The sequence below is a fragment of the Podarcis erhardii genome, assembly GCF_964252035.2.
Source record: "Podarcis erhardii genome assembly, chromosome: Z".
In the NCBI taxonomy this organism is placed as follows: domain Eukaryota; kingdom Metazoa; phylum Chordata; class Lepidosauria; order Squamata; family Lacertidae; genus Podarcis; species Podarcis erhardii.
The window spans coordinates 15,179,028-15,193,905 of NC_138504.1; the positions used below are offsets into that span (position 1 = coordinate 15,179,028).

The window sequence follows — 14,878 nt, forward strand, 5'->3', positions numbered from 1 at the left end:
AAGAGGGGACAGAGGGGAAGGCATGCGGCCTTTTGAACCAAGGGGCGGCAACGGGGAGAAGCAATCTTCTCCCCGCTGCCCCTTGATTTAAAACAGGTCCACAGCGCTTCCCCTCTGTCCCCGGACGGTCTCCATAGGAACGCATTGATTGATTTTCAATGCATTCCTATGGGAAACCGTGCTTAGCAAGACGAAAAACTCGCAAGAAGAAAAAACTTGTGGAACGAATTAATTTCGTCTTGTGAGGCACCACTGTACTTAAGCACCGTAACAAGTCTCCGTCCCCTTAACCACCTACAGTTCCCAGAACCCGTGAGGGGAAGCCATGCCTGTTTAAAGTGACTTCATAGCAGTTCCAGTGGTGCACCTAATGTGGCCTAATGTTCCCTCCCTCATTTTCTTCTCTCTCCCCACTGCCCCATCACTTGCAGTGCAGCAGATGTCTGCCTGCAGTCTCCCTTCAATGCTCCTTCTCTCAAGTATGGCCAAGGCCTTGCCATTCCTCACTGCCAGTATTTCACGTTCACTTCTCCGATGTAAATAGGGATGTCCTGCGGTTATCTTGATGACTTTTAAGACTGGACATGGGGAAAACCTCACCGGCTCCAGACATCCCTGTAAGGCAAAGGCAAACAGATGAGTGGGATGGCCAACACCCGACAGCGTCCCCCCAGATTCCTCCTCTGTTTGGCTGCCTGTTAACAAACAAGGCTTCCAAACCAGTTTGCACCCATCTCAGCCAGCGTAGCCTCACAACATCCACTAGCCTGAATGCAAATTCTTCCAACAACCATCCACCAGCTGCAACCTCATCAGGTCCATTGCCAGATATCAACCAGCTTCAGAGCTGAGTGTCAGTCACCTTCAAGTAGCCATCCCACCAGCAAGTAATCTTTGTACTTGCCTTCTCCTTGCTCCACAGCATCCCAGCGCCGGGCGATTGCCTCCTTCCGCTTGCCAGCTTGCCGCCATAGGACAGGAGACCGCGTGGGCTGAGTGTCTTCTTTCTGTTTCTTGTTTCCGAGAGATTTGAATTGGGAAATCCTTTCGGTTCTTCATGAATAAGAGGCAATGGGGTGAGGGAGGCCACGGCCACATCCACACCATTTAACGTGCTATGAAGCCGCTTTAAACACTCATGGCTTAAACACCCCCAAAGACTCTGGGAGCTATAGTTGGAAAAGGGTGCCAAGAGTTGTTAGGGGACCCCCTGTTCCCTGCCAAGAAGGGAACCCCTGACGCTAACCCTAACACTAACCCTTAAGCCCTAACTAGAGCTACAATTCTCAGAGTTCCCTGGCAAGAAGGGAACCCTAACCCTGTCCCCTATCTACAGCTACAATTCCCAGAGTTCCCTGGCAAAAAGGGAACCCTAACCCCAACCCTTCCCCCTATCTACAGCTACAATTCCCAGAGTTCCCTGCCAAGGGAACCCTATCCCTGCCCCTGACGCTAACCCTAACTCTAACCCTTAACTAGAGATACAATTCCCAGAGTTCCCTGGCAAGAAGGGAACCCTACCCCTAATCCTACCCCTAATCCTAATACTTAAACACCGTAACAAGTCTCCGTCCCCTTAACCACCTACAGTTCCCAGAATCCCTGAGGGGAAGCCATGCCTGTTTAAAGTGACTTCATAGCAGTTCCAGTGGTGCACCTAATGTGGCCCAATGTTCCCTCCCTCATTTTCTTCTCTCTCCCCACTGCCCCATCACTTGCAGTGTAGCAGATGTCTGCCTGCAGTCTCCCTTCAAAGCTCCTTCTCTCAAGTATGGTCAAGGCCTTGCCCATTCCTCACTGCCAGTATTTCACGTTCACTTCTCCGATGTAAATAGGGATGTCCTGCGGTTCTCTTGATGACTTTTAAGATTGGACTTGGGGAAAACCTCACCGGCTCCAGACATCCCTGTAAGGCAAAGGCAAACAGGTGAGTGGGATGGCCAACACCCGAATGCGTCCCCCCAGATTCCTCCTCTGTTTGGCTGCCTGTTCACAAGCAAGGCTTCAAAACCAGTTTGCACCCATCTCAGCCAGCGTAGCCTCACAACATCCACTAGCCTGAATGCAAATTCTTCCGACAACCATCCACCAGCTGCAACCTCATCAGGTCCATTGCCAGACATCAACCAGCTTCAGAGCTGAATATCAGTCACCTTCAAGTAGCGATCCCACCAGCAAGTAATCTTTGTACTTGCCTTCTCCTTGCTCCACAGCATCCCAGCGCCGGGCGATTGCCTCCTTCTGCTTGCCAGCTTGCCACCACGGGACAGGAGACCACCAGGGCCACAGCATCCCAGCGTCGGGCAATTGCCTCCTTCCGCTTGCTGGCTCGCCGCCACAGGACAGGAGGCCGGGTGAGTGCCACCGGACTGGGCTGAGTGCCACCGAGCTGCCCATTTCTCTCTGGCGAGGGCAACTGCTGAGGCTTGCGCCTTGGCCCACATTTATACCCGCTCAGCAGCCAAATATTTTTGTCACATCACAATCAACCCACAGACAATGGCAGCAGCTGGGGAGGCATCACCATCACTCCCTCAGCCCTCACAATGGTGAGCCCAGCTCAGCAGCCAACACACACACACACACAAGTTGTGCCAATATCTGTGAAGGCCACACCGGAAACCCAAAGGGGCAGGAGGGGGACATTTTTCAGCCCAGTGGTTACATTTCCCTCCACACAACACTGGTCCAACACACAAATGAACAGAGCAATGAAAGCAAGCCTTATCTTTGCACAGGAAGCTGTTGAAGGAATGACATGCAGAGAGAAAGTTAGCATCTCAGGAAAAAAACACTTTTTCATCAGTCAATCAATCAATCAATCATTTATTGTATTTGACTAAAACCCATTATAAATCCAGTTACAAAAGCACCAAACCCAATGACCCAAACTATGGTTCCCAGATTCTTGGGGGGGGGGGGGAGCCAGGTGGATGCCATGTGAAATCAGCAATGTGTCAAGTGATGGCGACCGACTACCTCCAGGTTCAAAGGCGGCATATTTCTGCATATCAGTTCCTGAGAATCACGAGGGCTGTTGTGGTCAGATTCTGCTTGCAGTTTTTGCACAGGCATCTGTGAGAATGGGATGCTGAACTTGGGCCACTGGCCTGATCCAGGCAGCTTTCTTATGTTACAAAGGAAGACTTCCAAGAGAATACTTTTAATGCAGCACTCCGAGAAATGCTGCAAGTTTCAGAAAGTCGCATAATGCACTCCAAAAACAGAAATTTTGAAACCATTTCAGCACTGTGTCATTTTTCAATTTTTCTGCATCTCTTATCTGAACTATGTACTTGCAGTTTCTTTGAGTATGTTTTTTCCAATTTATTTTTATTTGGTAGCCATTTCTCCCTTTCCGAGGAAGGAAGAAAAACATTTGAAGTTCTCAGTGTCCCTGACTTAAGGGTCTGACTGCTCTGCCCTGCCTACCAAGCGCTCACTGGCTGGTGTGCCTTTCACTGTAGGGAGATCAGAAGAGGACCACTACATTGGCAGAAGCCTAAGCAGCCACAAGCTTGCTATTCAGACACAAGGATATTGTTGTAGTCATTTATTCTTATTTTTAATTACTTGGCACCACAGGCAGCTCTCTCCAAAAATGGCAAAGGCTACAATCCCACCTACATGGGAGGAAGCCCCACTGAATTCAGTAGGACTTACTTCCAAGTAGACATGGGTGCAGCAGTGCTGCAAGGATCTCTCTTGGAAGTCCCAGTAAATAAACTGCCACAGCGGCCGGATTAAACTGACCTGTGCAAAAACTGCAAGGTTAGGATTAGGGGTAGGATTAGGGGTAGGGTGGGGGTAGTGGTAGTGGTAGTGGTAGGGGTAGGGGTAGGGTTTCTAGGGTTGAATTTGTTGAGGGTTTTTTTTTTTTAGGATTTTACCCCAGGAAATAAATAAACTGCCGCAGGGGCTGGATTAAACTGGGGCCAGATTAAACTGACCGGTGGGCTGGATTAGGCCCCCAAAATGGACTTTGGACATGCCTGATAAGCGCACAAACAAGATGTAGCGTGTGCACCATTTCATGTTTTACTGGAAAACTTTAGGTGACTGTTAACTGGTAGGCAGGGCCTTGGGGGCAAATCCCCCCTTGAATCTGACTTATGACTTCAGCAGTGAGACTACAGAGTGACAGTGTCATCATAATTTCACCATGGCAGTATGGTACCCATACTACCGTCCCATATCCCTATTAAATGTGGATTACAAAATTTTTGCTGACATTTTGGCCAAAAGATTGAAAAAAGTATTGATGGATGAGATTCACAAGGACCAAGCGGGCTTTCTCCCGGGAATACACATGTCTGACAATTTGAGGAACATAATTGACATTCTGGAAAAGTTAGAAGTGAATATAAACACTAAAGCAGTTCTGATATTTGTGGATGCGGAGAAAGCTTTTGACAACATTTCTTGGAGTTTTATGAAAAAGAACCTACAGGGTATGGGGGTAGGCCAAGGTTTTGAAAATGGTATAGGTGCAATTTACTCTGAACAAAAGGCCAAATTAATTGTAAATAATGTGGTTACGGAAGAATTTAAGATAGAAAAAGGGACACGACAGGGGTGCCCAATTTCCCCATTGCTTTTTATATCAGTCCTGGAGGTCCTGCTGAACATGATTAGAAGGGACCGGTTGGTTAAAGGTATACAGGTCGGAGCCAAACAGTACAAATTGAGAGCATTTGCAGATGACTTAATTTTGACATTACAGGAGCCAGAATCTAGTACTAAAAGGGTTTTGGAACTAATTCAAGAGTTTGGTCAAGTGGCAGGATTCAAATTGAACAAGTTAAAAACTAAGGTTTTAGAGAAAAACTTAACAGCTATTGAAAGAGAGAGGTTTCAGAATGAAACAGGTTTGACTGTGGTTAAGAAAGTGAAATACCGACTTACGGGTTAGCGCCAACGTCTAATGGCGGATTCCCTCCGAGCTCCGGAGGGAATCGGCTCTGCAGGGATCGGGTTCTGCCACGCCGGCGACGCGGGGACCCTTAGAAACCACAGGCGCAGAAGCCTGTGGACTTGGTGACTCGGCGGGCACCATTTGTGCCCCCCCGACCTTCAAAGGAGCCTTTTTAAAGGCTTCGGAACGGGGGACGGGAGCGGCGTGGTGCTGAGAGTCCTCTGCTTCCCCTGCTGAGTGAAGCCGCATGCCATGGACGGAGAGCGCTGACTTTTTCCTGAGAACATTCGGATCAAAAAGCAACAACCCGTGAGTAATATAGAAATTGGACTTTAAAAGGAAAAATTTTTTGGGAATTTGGTACGACCGGGGAAGATACAAAAAAGGAAGTCCGTCTCCCCTTCTTGTAGACAACTTAAAGCAAGGACCAAATAACTAAGGTCGAGAGAATATATTTTATTGCAACTGAACAAAGTTATTAATTTCACGATTGGACAGTATAAGTAATTTTGCTGGAGGATAAGAGTGGATTTTGAGAGCTGCGTAACCCCCCGGGACCCGGGAGTGATCAGCGAGAGAGCCTGTTGGAAAGATACAGAAGACTTTGACAGCTGTCAAAATTAGCTGTCAAAGTTGAGGAATACAAAGTAACATTGTTTTTGCTGCCTTTGCCAGTTGGATTTGTTACATTTTGGTTATAAATCATTGAAAAACAAGCTATTTTGTTTCTGGGACTGGAATTAGAAGGATAGTAAATATCTACAATCCCTCTAGAGGGAGTTTTGGGACACTGCAAGAATGGCTGGAAGTGGAAAAATACACCCTGAGTTGAACAAGACTTTTTATCTCTTGGGAAAGCTTCAAGAACAAAGTAATATTTTGGCTACAGGGGTCCTGGGACTGAATGAAACAGTAAATAACTTTACTGGAAATGGAAGGGACTTGACCCAAGTCTTTGTTTATGAACCAAAAGCCCCTGTAGCGGAAATAAAAGACTTTGCAGCTGAGCAGGGAAAGAAACTTGACAAATCTGAGAAAGTGGAACAAGTGGAAGAGAAATATGAGGATCTGGAGGGAAAGGAAGGAGGAGTTATAACGTTGCAGAAGGCTAAGGAAGGCCAGAGGCCTGGCAGAAAGGTCACAAAGGAAAATAAGAACTGGATGATGAAGATTTGGCTTGAATTGGAGAAGGAAGAATGGAGAGACTTATTTAGATGGAGACCTGAAGACTTGTGGATTATAAATTTGATTAAGATGGATGTTCGAGTGCTTGGGACATTTAAATTCATGAATTTTTCTAAACATGGAGGCCTGGCCGGAAGAAATATGGACTTTTTTGGGATTGTGCTCCTCCGAGACTCGGGCCTCAATATGAAGGACTATCCAAAGAACCGACAAAGAGGAACTGAGAGAGACTTAAAAGCCTCTGATGTGAGATCGCCAGGCTGATAGAATATGGACTGTTGGACATTGGTTTGGGGATCGAAACCGGGAAAGGGAGGGTGGGGTTTGATCAATCCAAAGGTTGTATAAATACTTTCTTTGATATTTCTTATTTTGCATCTTTGGTTTGCTATTAATATAAAATTGGGAAATTCGTGGAAGGGAATCTGGGTCAACCTTGGAAAAAAAGGGTTTAAGTAGAAGGACTGATATAACAATGAAATAAGGTAAAAACTTAAGAACTTGTTGAACTAACATTTGGAATTGGAATACAAGAAGGGGAGGCGAGAGGAAGTCGTGGGAAATAAGGTATAAGAAGATAAGGACTGAAAGTATACTTGTTTTGTGTTTTTTCTGTCTTTTTGTGTATTTGTTTTATTTGAAACTTCAATAAATATTATATTTAAAAAAAAGAAAGTGAAATACCTGGGGATTAATATGACAGCCAAAAATGGGAATTTATTTAAAGATAATTATGAAAAATGTTGGACGGAAGTGAAAAAAGATTTAGAAATTTGGTCAAATTTGAAGCTTTCCTTGTTGGGTCGAATTGCAGCTATAAAGATGAATGTATTGCCTAGAATGTTGTTTTTGTTTCAAACATTGCAAATTGTGGACAAGATGGATTGTTTCAAGAAGTGGCAGAAAGATATTTCTAGATTTGTCTGGCAGGGCAAGAAGCCCAGAATAAAATTTAAGATATTAACTGATGTAAAGGAAAGGGGTGGATTTGCCCTGCCAGACTTTAAACTTTACTATGAATCAGCAGCATTCTGCTGGTTGAAAGACTGGCTGCTTCTTGAGAACACAGACATTTTGGATTTAGAAGGTTTTAACAACGTTTTTGGGTGGCATGCATATTTGTGGTACGACAAGGTTAAAGCACATAAAGCATTCAAAAACCATATTGTCAGGAAAGCATTGTTTAATGTTTGGATAAGATATAAGGATTTATTGGAAAATAAAACACCAAGGTGGTTGTCACCAATGGAAGCAAAAGCTCAGAAAAAGCTCAATATGGAGGCCAAATGGCCAAAATATTGGGAAATTTTGGAACAAGAAGGAGATAGATTGAAACTGCAGAGTTTTGAGAAATTAAAAAACAAAGTGCGAGATTGGCTTCATTATTACCAGATAATGGAGGCATATAATTTGGACAAGAAAATTGGCTTCCAGGTGGAAAAATCAAAATTAGAAACAGAGCTGTTAGAACCTAAAACTAAGATTTTGTCAAAGATGTATAATTTGCTGTTGAAATGGAACACTCAGGATGAAACGGTGAAATCTGCTATGATTAAATGGGCACAAAAGATGTTGGACATAACATTATGTTTGCTGACTGGGAACAGTTATGGACCACAGGTAGGATTAGGGGTAGGGGTAGGTTTTTTTAGGGTTGAATTTGTTGAGGGTTTGTTTTTTTAGGATTTTATGCCAGGAAATAAACTGCCACAGGGGCCGGATTAAAGTGACCGGTGGGCTGGATTAGGCCCCCAAAATGGACTTTGGACATGCCTGATAAGCGCTTGGTCAAGCGTCATTAACTTTAGTGGGCTTAGCTGTGACTTACTCCAGAATAAATAGGAGAGAAAAGAAGGGAATTGTGTTTTGAGATCTGATCATGAGCAGATCTTTATTTCTGAGAGGCAGCATTTATATTAATGCTTGGAGAGTTGACATTTACGTGGGGAGGCTCATTGAGGTTGCTATCACCCATCTGTGACATAAGAAGACATATTTCCTGAAAGCTTGAAAGCTTAAGTAAGAGGTGCCAAGGTTCCCACTTGACCTCTGATCAGGATGCTCTTTTCTATATTCCTAGATGCTTGGTAACTGTGGATCATCAAGTCAATTTCCAAGGGAAAGAAAGTGGCCACGTGTTCAGTTATGGAAAACTTAATAAATATTTGATACAAAAATAAATAAATAAAATAAATACTCAATGACCTGCCTTTCAAGTAAGTGGAAATGAAGCAGCTGGTTGCCATGGTGAAATTATGATGACACTGTCACTCTGTAGTCTCACTGCTGAAGTCCTAAGTCAGATTCAAGGGGAGATTTGCCCCCAAGGCCCTGCCTACCAGTTAACAGTCACCTAAAGTTTTCCAGTAAAACATGAAATGGTGCACACGCTACATCTTGTTTGTGCGCTTATCAGGCATGTCCAAAGTCCATTTTGGGGGCCTAATCCAGCCCACCGGTCAGTTTAATCCGGCCCCTGTGGCAGTTTATTTATTTCCTGGGGTAAAATCCTAAAAAAACAAACCCTCAACAAATTCTTTTTTTAAAAGAATATTTATTAAAGTTTACAATAATAATAGAATAAAAGGAAAAAAAGAAAAAAACTAAAGATTGCTGAGGATCAGAAACAACAGTACAAAGGACTGACCCACTCGTTGATTTAATTGATGGATTAATTGTATAGCCCCAGGGGGAGGTGAGCCTTTTTAATTCTCTTTTGATATATATGTATTTGTAGTTTACCTGGGAAACTTCCCTGAAAGGTAACGGTTTGAAATATGCAAGTGGGTTTAAAAGAACACTGCTGGGGAAAAAGTATTTCACACAGAACTATGAAGACGAAAGTTTGAACACACCAGTGGTTGTAAATGAAAATTAAGTGAAGGATTAACATTGGAATAGTTTATTGACTAATTAGGAAATGCAATGTGATATTAGATTATTAGAACTCCGCGAAATTCAGACCTTGGGAATCCACCCAATGATATATAATTTGGCATTTATATCTGACTTTTTAAAATTGCATCGTAATTTGGAATGTTTTAATGTGGTTCTTTTGGATTATTAAAATGTAAGACTTAATAAATATTATATAAATAAATAAATAAATAAATAAAATAGTCAATGGCCTGCCTTTCAAGTAAGTGGAAATGAAGCAGCTGCTTGCCATGGTGAAATTATGATGACACTGTGACTCTGTAGTGGCACTGCTGAAGTCCTAAGTCAGATTCAAGGGGAAATCCCCCCCCCAAGGCCCTGCCCACCAGTTAACAGTGACATAAGGTTTTCCAGTAAAACATGAAATGGTGCACATGCTACATCTTGTTCGTGCGCTTAGTTCATAACTTTTCTGTTTGTTAGTTAAATAAATAAATAAATAATAATAATGTATTAATCATCCCCAGCTACCATGGGCAGCTTCCAGCAAAATATAAAAAATAATGTCAAACATAAAAAACTTCCTAATACAGGTTGCCTTCAAGTATCTTCTTAAAGAGACCCTCCCCCCAAAAAATGAAGGGAGGTGGGTGTGCATCTGAGGTCCCTCCCTGCATTTCGAGTATTCCAAATAGCAATATGGATACTATAAACACATGCAGAAAGGCAAACGTTTCCTCAATTTCGGCTGAGTTTCTTGCATTCCAGGGGGTTGGACAACCTATTTCTTAATAGCTTTAATTGGGTTTAGTACTTTCTTTCTGCATGTCATTCCTTGAACAGCTTCCTGTGCAAAGATAAGGCTTGCTTTCATTGCTCTGTTCATTTGTGTGTTGGACTAGTGTTGTGTGGAGGGAAATGTAACCACTGGGCTGAAAAATGTCCCCCTCCTGCCCCTTTGGGTTTCCGGTGTGGCCTTCACAGATATTGGCACAACTTGTGTGTGTGTGTGTGCGTGTGCGTGTGTGTGTGTGTGTATGTGTGTGTGTTTTGGCTGCTGAGCTGGGCTCACCATTGTGAGGGCTGAGAGAGTGATGGTGATGCCTCCCCAGCTGCTGCCATCGTCCGCGGGTTGATTGTGATGTGACAAAAATATTTGGCTGCTGAGCGGGTATAAATGTGGGCCAAGGCGCAAGCCTCGGCAGTTGCCCTCGCCAGAGAGAAATGGGCAGCTCGGTGGCACTCAGCCCAGGTGGTCTCCAAGTTGGGCAAGCGGAAGGAGGCAATTGCCTGGTGCTGGGATGCTGTGGCCCTGGTGGTCTCCTGCCCCGTGGTACACAATAGTGTATCTTGCCTTCTGGGAGTGTGAATCAGATGTGCAAACTGCAAATGCAGAAAGTACAGCTGCTGGGAGGCTTGGCTAGTTTTGGATAAGAGCAGCGAAGAAGTCTTTGCTTGCTGGGAGAAGATATTTCTCCATTAACTGAATGTTACTCAGAGCTTTCATATGCTTGATGGTACCTTTCTGAGTAGGTCCTTCCTTCCTTCCTTCCTTCCTTCTCTCTCGCTCTCTCTTTCTTTGTGTGTGCATATGAGAGAGAGAGAGAGAGAGAGAGCGCACAGATGGAAATATTTCTGAGGGAGGGGTTATTGTTTAAAGTTTCTTGATTATTTCACTCAAGCGAATGACCACATTTGCCTCTGTTTTAACTGTAGCTCCTGATATTATTTTGGTTTTTAACTAGGGCCACATTCCCTTTCAGGCAATCTTCAAACAGCCACCAAGCAAACAAACAAACAAACAAATAAATTTGTGTACCTGTATTCATCTGTAGTTCGCAGGGTGGTTCATAGCATATAAATAAGAGATAAAAACACAAAATAAATGCCTGTACAGTAATGGGTGGGGCTGAGGCAAAGGGGGTGGAACTTCTAACATAGATCTTAATGTGTATTGGAGGCTAATTTCTGCACATGCTTACTCACCCTTTTCTATCCTCCATCCAGACAAGTAAGAGGCCTAAATCAGACTACCAGGACACCTTTCAGTCAGGCAAACATACTCAGGAACATATATTCCTTTGATAATGGAATCTCTCCCACAGAACCTACAAGTGCACCTCCACAAATTTGCTTTAGGTACAGTAAGGGGGTGATTTTAGTAACAATTTTAACATACCGTGGAGGAGTCATATGTAGTGGCTGCATTGAAATGAGCACTATTGTGCTCATGCTCAACTTGTGGGCTTCCCAGAGGAATCTGGGTGGCCGTTGTTGAAACAGAACGCTGAAGCAGATCGGTCTCTAGTCTGATCAGGCAGGGATCTTTTCTTATGTTTTGTAAATCTTCATATTATTGCTGTCAAAATGTAACCAACAATGCGCAACCCTGTTATGGTGGAGAAGCATCATTTGAACTCTTTGGGCATCTTTTCTTCATGAGAATAGGGAAACTGTTGTTGGAACTCTCTAAAGTGTGCATTATGTCAGTGTAAAGCAGCCTAACTGGCTTCAGGGCCAGCTCATTGCTTCACTGTGAGCCATGTCTTACCAACAATCTCTTTCCAGTCATTGTGCTTGTCCCCATAAAGTCAAAGAATTCAAGAGAAGCAGAGAAGGGGGTGCTGGATACTGAGCCCCCCTTGCCGCTTCTGTTGGAAAAGGGGTGTGGTTTAAACAGACTGGTCACCCCGCCCCTTCCCATTGTCCCCTGCTCCTTTCCCTGCAAGGGTTCAGGTGAGTGCAAAACGCCTTGGGGTGCAGCAAGCTTTGGGGAGGGGCTGGGGGGAGGATGCAATGCTAGGGATGCAATTCCTAGGGAAAGAAAGTGGTCACGTGTTCAGTTATGGAAAACTTAATAAATATTTGATACAAAAATAAATAAATAAAATACTCAATGACCTGCCTTTCAAGTAAGTGGAAATGAAGCAGCTGGTTGCCATGGTGAAATTATGATGACACTGTCACTCTGTAGTCTCACTGCTGAAGTCCTAAGTCAGATTCAAGGGAGGATTTGGCCCCCAAGGCCCTGCCTACCAGTTAACAGTGACCTTAATTTTTCCAGTAAAACACGAAATGGTGCACACGCTACATCTTGTTCGTGCGCTTATCAGGAATGTCCAAAGTCCATTTTGGGGGCCTAATCCAGCCCACCGGTCAGTTTAATCCGGCCCCTGTGGCAGTTTATTTCCTGCGGTAAAATCCTAAAAAAACAAACCCTCAACAAATTCAACCCTAAAAAAAGGTTAACAACTTGGGTTGGCTGTTTCGGTGGCCCTCACGGCCCTTCACTTCATCAAATCAGGCCCACCCCCCATGGTGCTTCCGTTGGAAAAGGGGTGTGGTTTAAGCAGCCCGGTTGCCCCACCCTTTCCCATTGTGCCCTGTCCCTTTCCCTGCAAGGGTTCAGGTGAGTGCAAAATGCCCACTATAAACGCATGCAGAAAGGCAAACGTATTTTACCACCCTACTTCCCATGTTAATCACAACACTATACAACACAATACAATAAAAATACCTTTATTGACATTTCAAGTTAAGACCTTCCAAAATGGCTTGAGATACAAAGTAAAACATGAAATGGTGCACACGCTACATCTTATTCATGCGCTTATCAGGCATATCCAAAGTCGATTTTGGGGGCCTAATCCAGCCCACTGGTCAGTTTAATCTGGCCCCTGTGGCAGTTTATTTCCTGGGGTAAAATCCTAAAAAAACAAACCCTCAACAAATTCAACCCTAAAAAAAGATTAACAACTTGGGTTGGCTGTTTCGGTGGCCCTCACGGCCCTTCACTGCATCAAATCTGGCCCTCTTTGAAAAAAGATTGTACAGGGTTACAGTCAAAGAGTTCAAGAGAAGCAGAGAAGCGGGTGCTGGATGTCTGGAGTTTCATTCTCTCCCGTGCTGCAGAGTGTGTGAGACTACTGGATCACATGCTCTGGGTGTTGACATTCCATTCTTTGGAAGCGAGGGAACAGAAGGAACTGCGCGCCACTTCCGTCTTCTTTGTTCTGTGTTCTGTTCTGTTGTTCTCTCTCGTACGGCCCACCCCCCATGGTGCTTCCGTTGGAGAAGGGGTGTGGTTTAAGCAGCCCGGTTGCCCCACCCTGTCCCATTGTGCCCTGTCCCTTTCCCTGCAAGGGTTCAGGTGAGTGCAAAATGCCTACTATAAACGCATGCAGAAAGGCAAACGTATTTTACCACCCTACTTCCCATGTTAATCACAACACAATACAACACAATACAATAAAAATACCTTTATTGGCATTTCAAGTTAAGACCTTCCAAAATGGCTTGAGATACAAAGTCTTTCTTCTTTCTGTTTCCTGTTTCCGAGAGATTTGAATTGGGAAAACCTTTCGATTCTTCATGAATAAGAGGCAATGGGGTGAGGGAGGCCACGGCCACATCCACACCATTTAACGTGCTATGAAGCCGCTTTAAACACTCATGGCTTAAACACTCCCCAAAGACTCTGGGAGCTATAGTTGGGAAAGGGTGCCAAGAGTTGTTAGGGGACCCCCTGTTCCCTGCCAAGAAGGGAACCCTACCTCTACCCCTACCCCCACCCCTACCCCTGACGCTAACCCTAACGCTAACCCTTAAGCCTTAACTAGAGCTACAATTCCCAGAGTTCCCTGGCAAGAAGGGAACCCTAACCCTGCCCCCTATCTACAGCTACAATTCCCAGAGTTCCCTGGCAAAAAGGGAACCCTAACCCCAACCCTTCCCCCTATCTACAGCTACAATTCCCAGAGTTCCCTGGCAAAAAGGGAACCCGAACCCGAACCCTGCCCCCTAACAAGACTACAATTCCCAGAATTCCCTGCCAAGGGAACCCCAACCCTATCCCTGCCCCTGACGCTAACCCTAACTCTAACCCTTAACCCTTAACTAGAGCTACAATTCCCAGAGTTCCCTGGCAAGAAGGGAACCCTACCCTACCCCTACCCCTAATCCTGCCCCTAATCCTAATCCTAATACAGTGGTACCCCGCAAGACGAACACCTCGGAAAACGAAAAACTCGCTAGACGAAGGAGTTTTTCGTTTTCTTAGCCGCTTCGCAAGACGCATTTCCCTATGGGCTTGCTTCGCAAAACGAAGCTTGCCCCGCAAGCTCCGGGGATAGCGAGGAAGCGCAGCGCGCCTTCCCCTCTGTCCCCAGACCCCTTTTGAACCAAGGGGCGGCAACGGGGAGAAGCGATCTTCTCCCCCTCCGCCCCTTGCTTCAAAAGAGGGGACAGAGGGGAAGGCATGCGGCCTTTTGAACCAAGGGGCGGCAACGGGGAGAAGCAATCTTCTCCCCGCTGCCCCTTGATTTAAAACAGGTCCGCAGCGCTTCCCCTCTGTCCCCGGACGGTCTCCATAGGAACGCATTGATTGATTTTCAATGCATTCCTATGGGAAACCGTGCTTAGCAAGACGAAAAACTCGCAAGAAGAAAAAACTTGTGGAACGAATTAATTTCGTCTTGTGAGGCACCACTGTACTTAAGCACCGTAACAAGTCTCCGTCCCCTTAACCACCTACAGTTCCCAGAACCCGTGAGGGGAAGCCATGCCTGTTTAAAGTGACTTCATAGCAGTTCCAGTGGTGCACCTAATGTGGCCTAATGTTCCCTCCCTCATTTTCTTCTCTCTCCCCACTGCCCCATCACTTGCAGTGCAGCAGATGTCTGCCTGCAGTCTCCCTTCAATGCTCCTTCTCTCAAGTATGGCCAAGGCCTTGCCATTCCTCACTGCCAGTATTTCACGTTCACTTCTCCGATGTAAATAGGGATGTCCTGCGGTTATCTTGATGACTTTTAAGACTGGACATGGGGAAAACCTCACCGGCTCCAGACATCCCTGTAAGGCAAAGGCAAACAGATGAGTGGGATGGCCAACACCCGACAGCGT

General features: G+C 45.1%; 2 long non-coding RNA genes across 3 annotated transcripts in view; one reads left to right on the forward strand and one right to left on the reverse strand.

The window, feature by feature from the left end:
• LOC309334068 overlaps positions 1-11,900 on the forward strand; it is a 43,616-nt gene extending 31,716 nt beyond the window's left edge. For both annotated transcript variants that reach the window (XR_014152828.1, XR_014152829.1), the window contains 2 exons: positions 1,836-1,927; positions 11,546-11,900. This is a non-coding gene — a long non-coding RNA (uncharacterized lncRNA). The remainder of the gene's footprint in view (positions 1-1,835; positions 1,928-11,545) is intronic.
• The window catches only part of LOC309334111, a 103,342-nt gene continuing 90,300 nt past the window's right edge, over positions 1,837-14,878 (reverse strand). Inside the window, exon 3 of the long non-coding RNA XR_014152886.1 lies at positions 1,837-1,906. This is a non-coding gene — a long non-coding RNA (uncharacterized lncRNA). The remainder of the gene's footprint in view (positions 1,907-14,878) is intronic.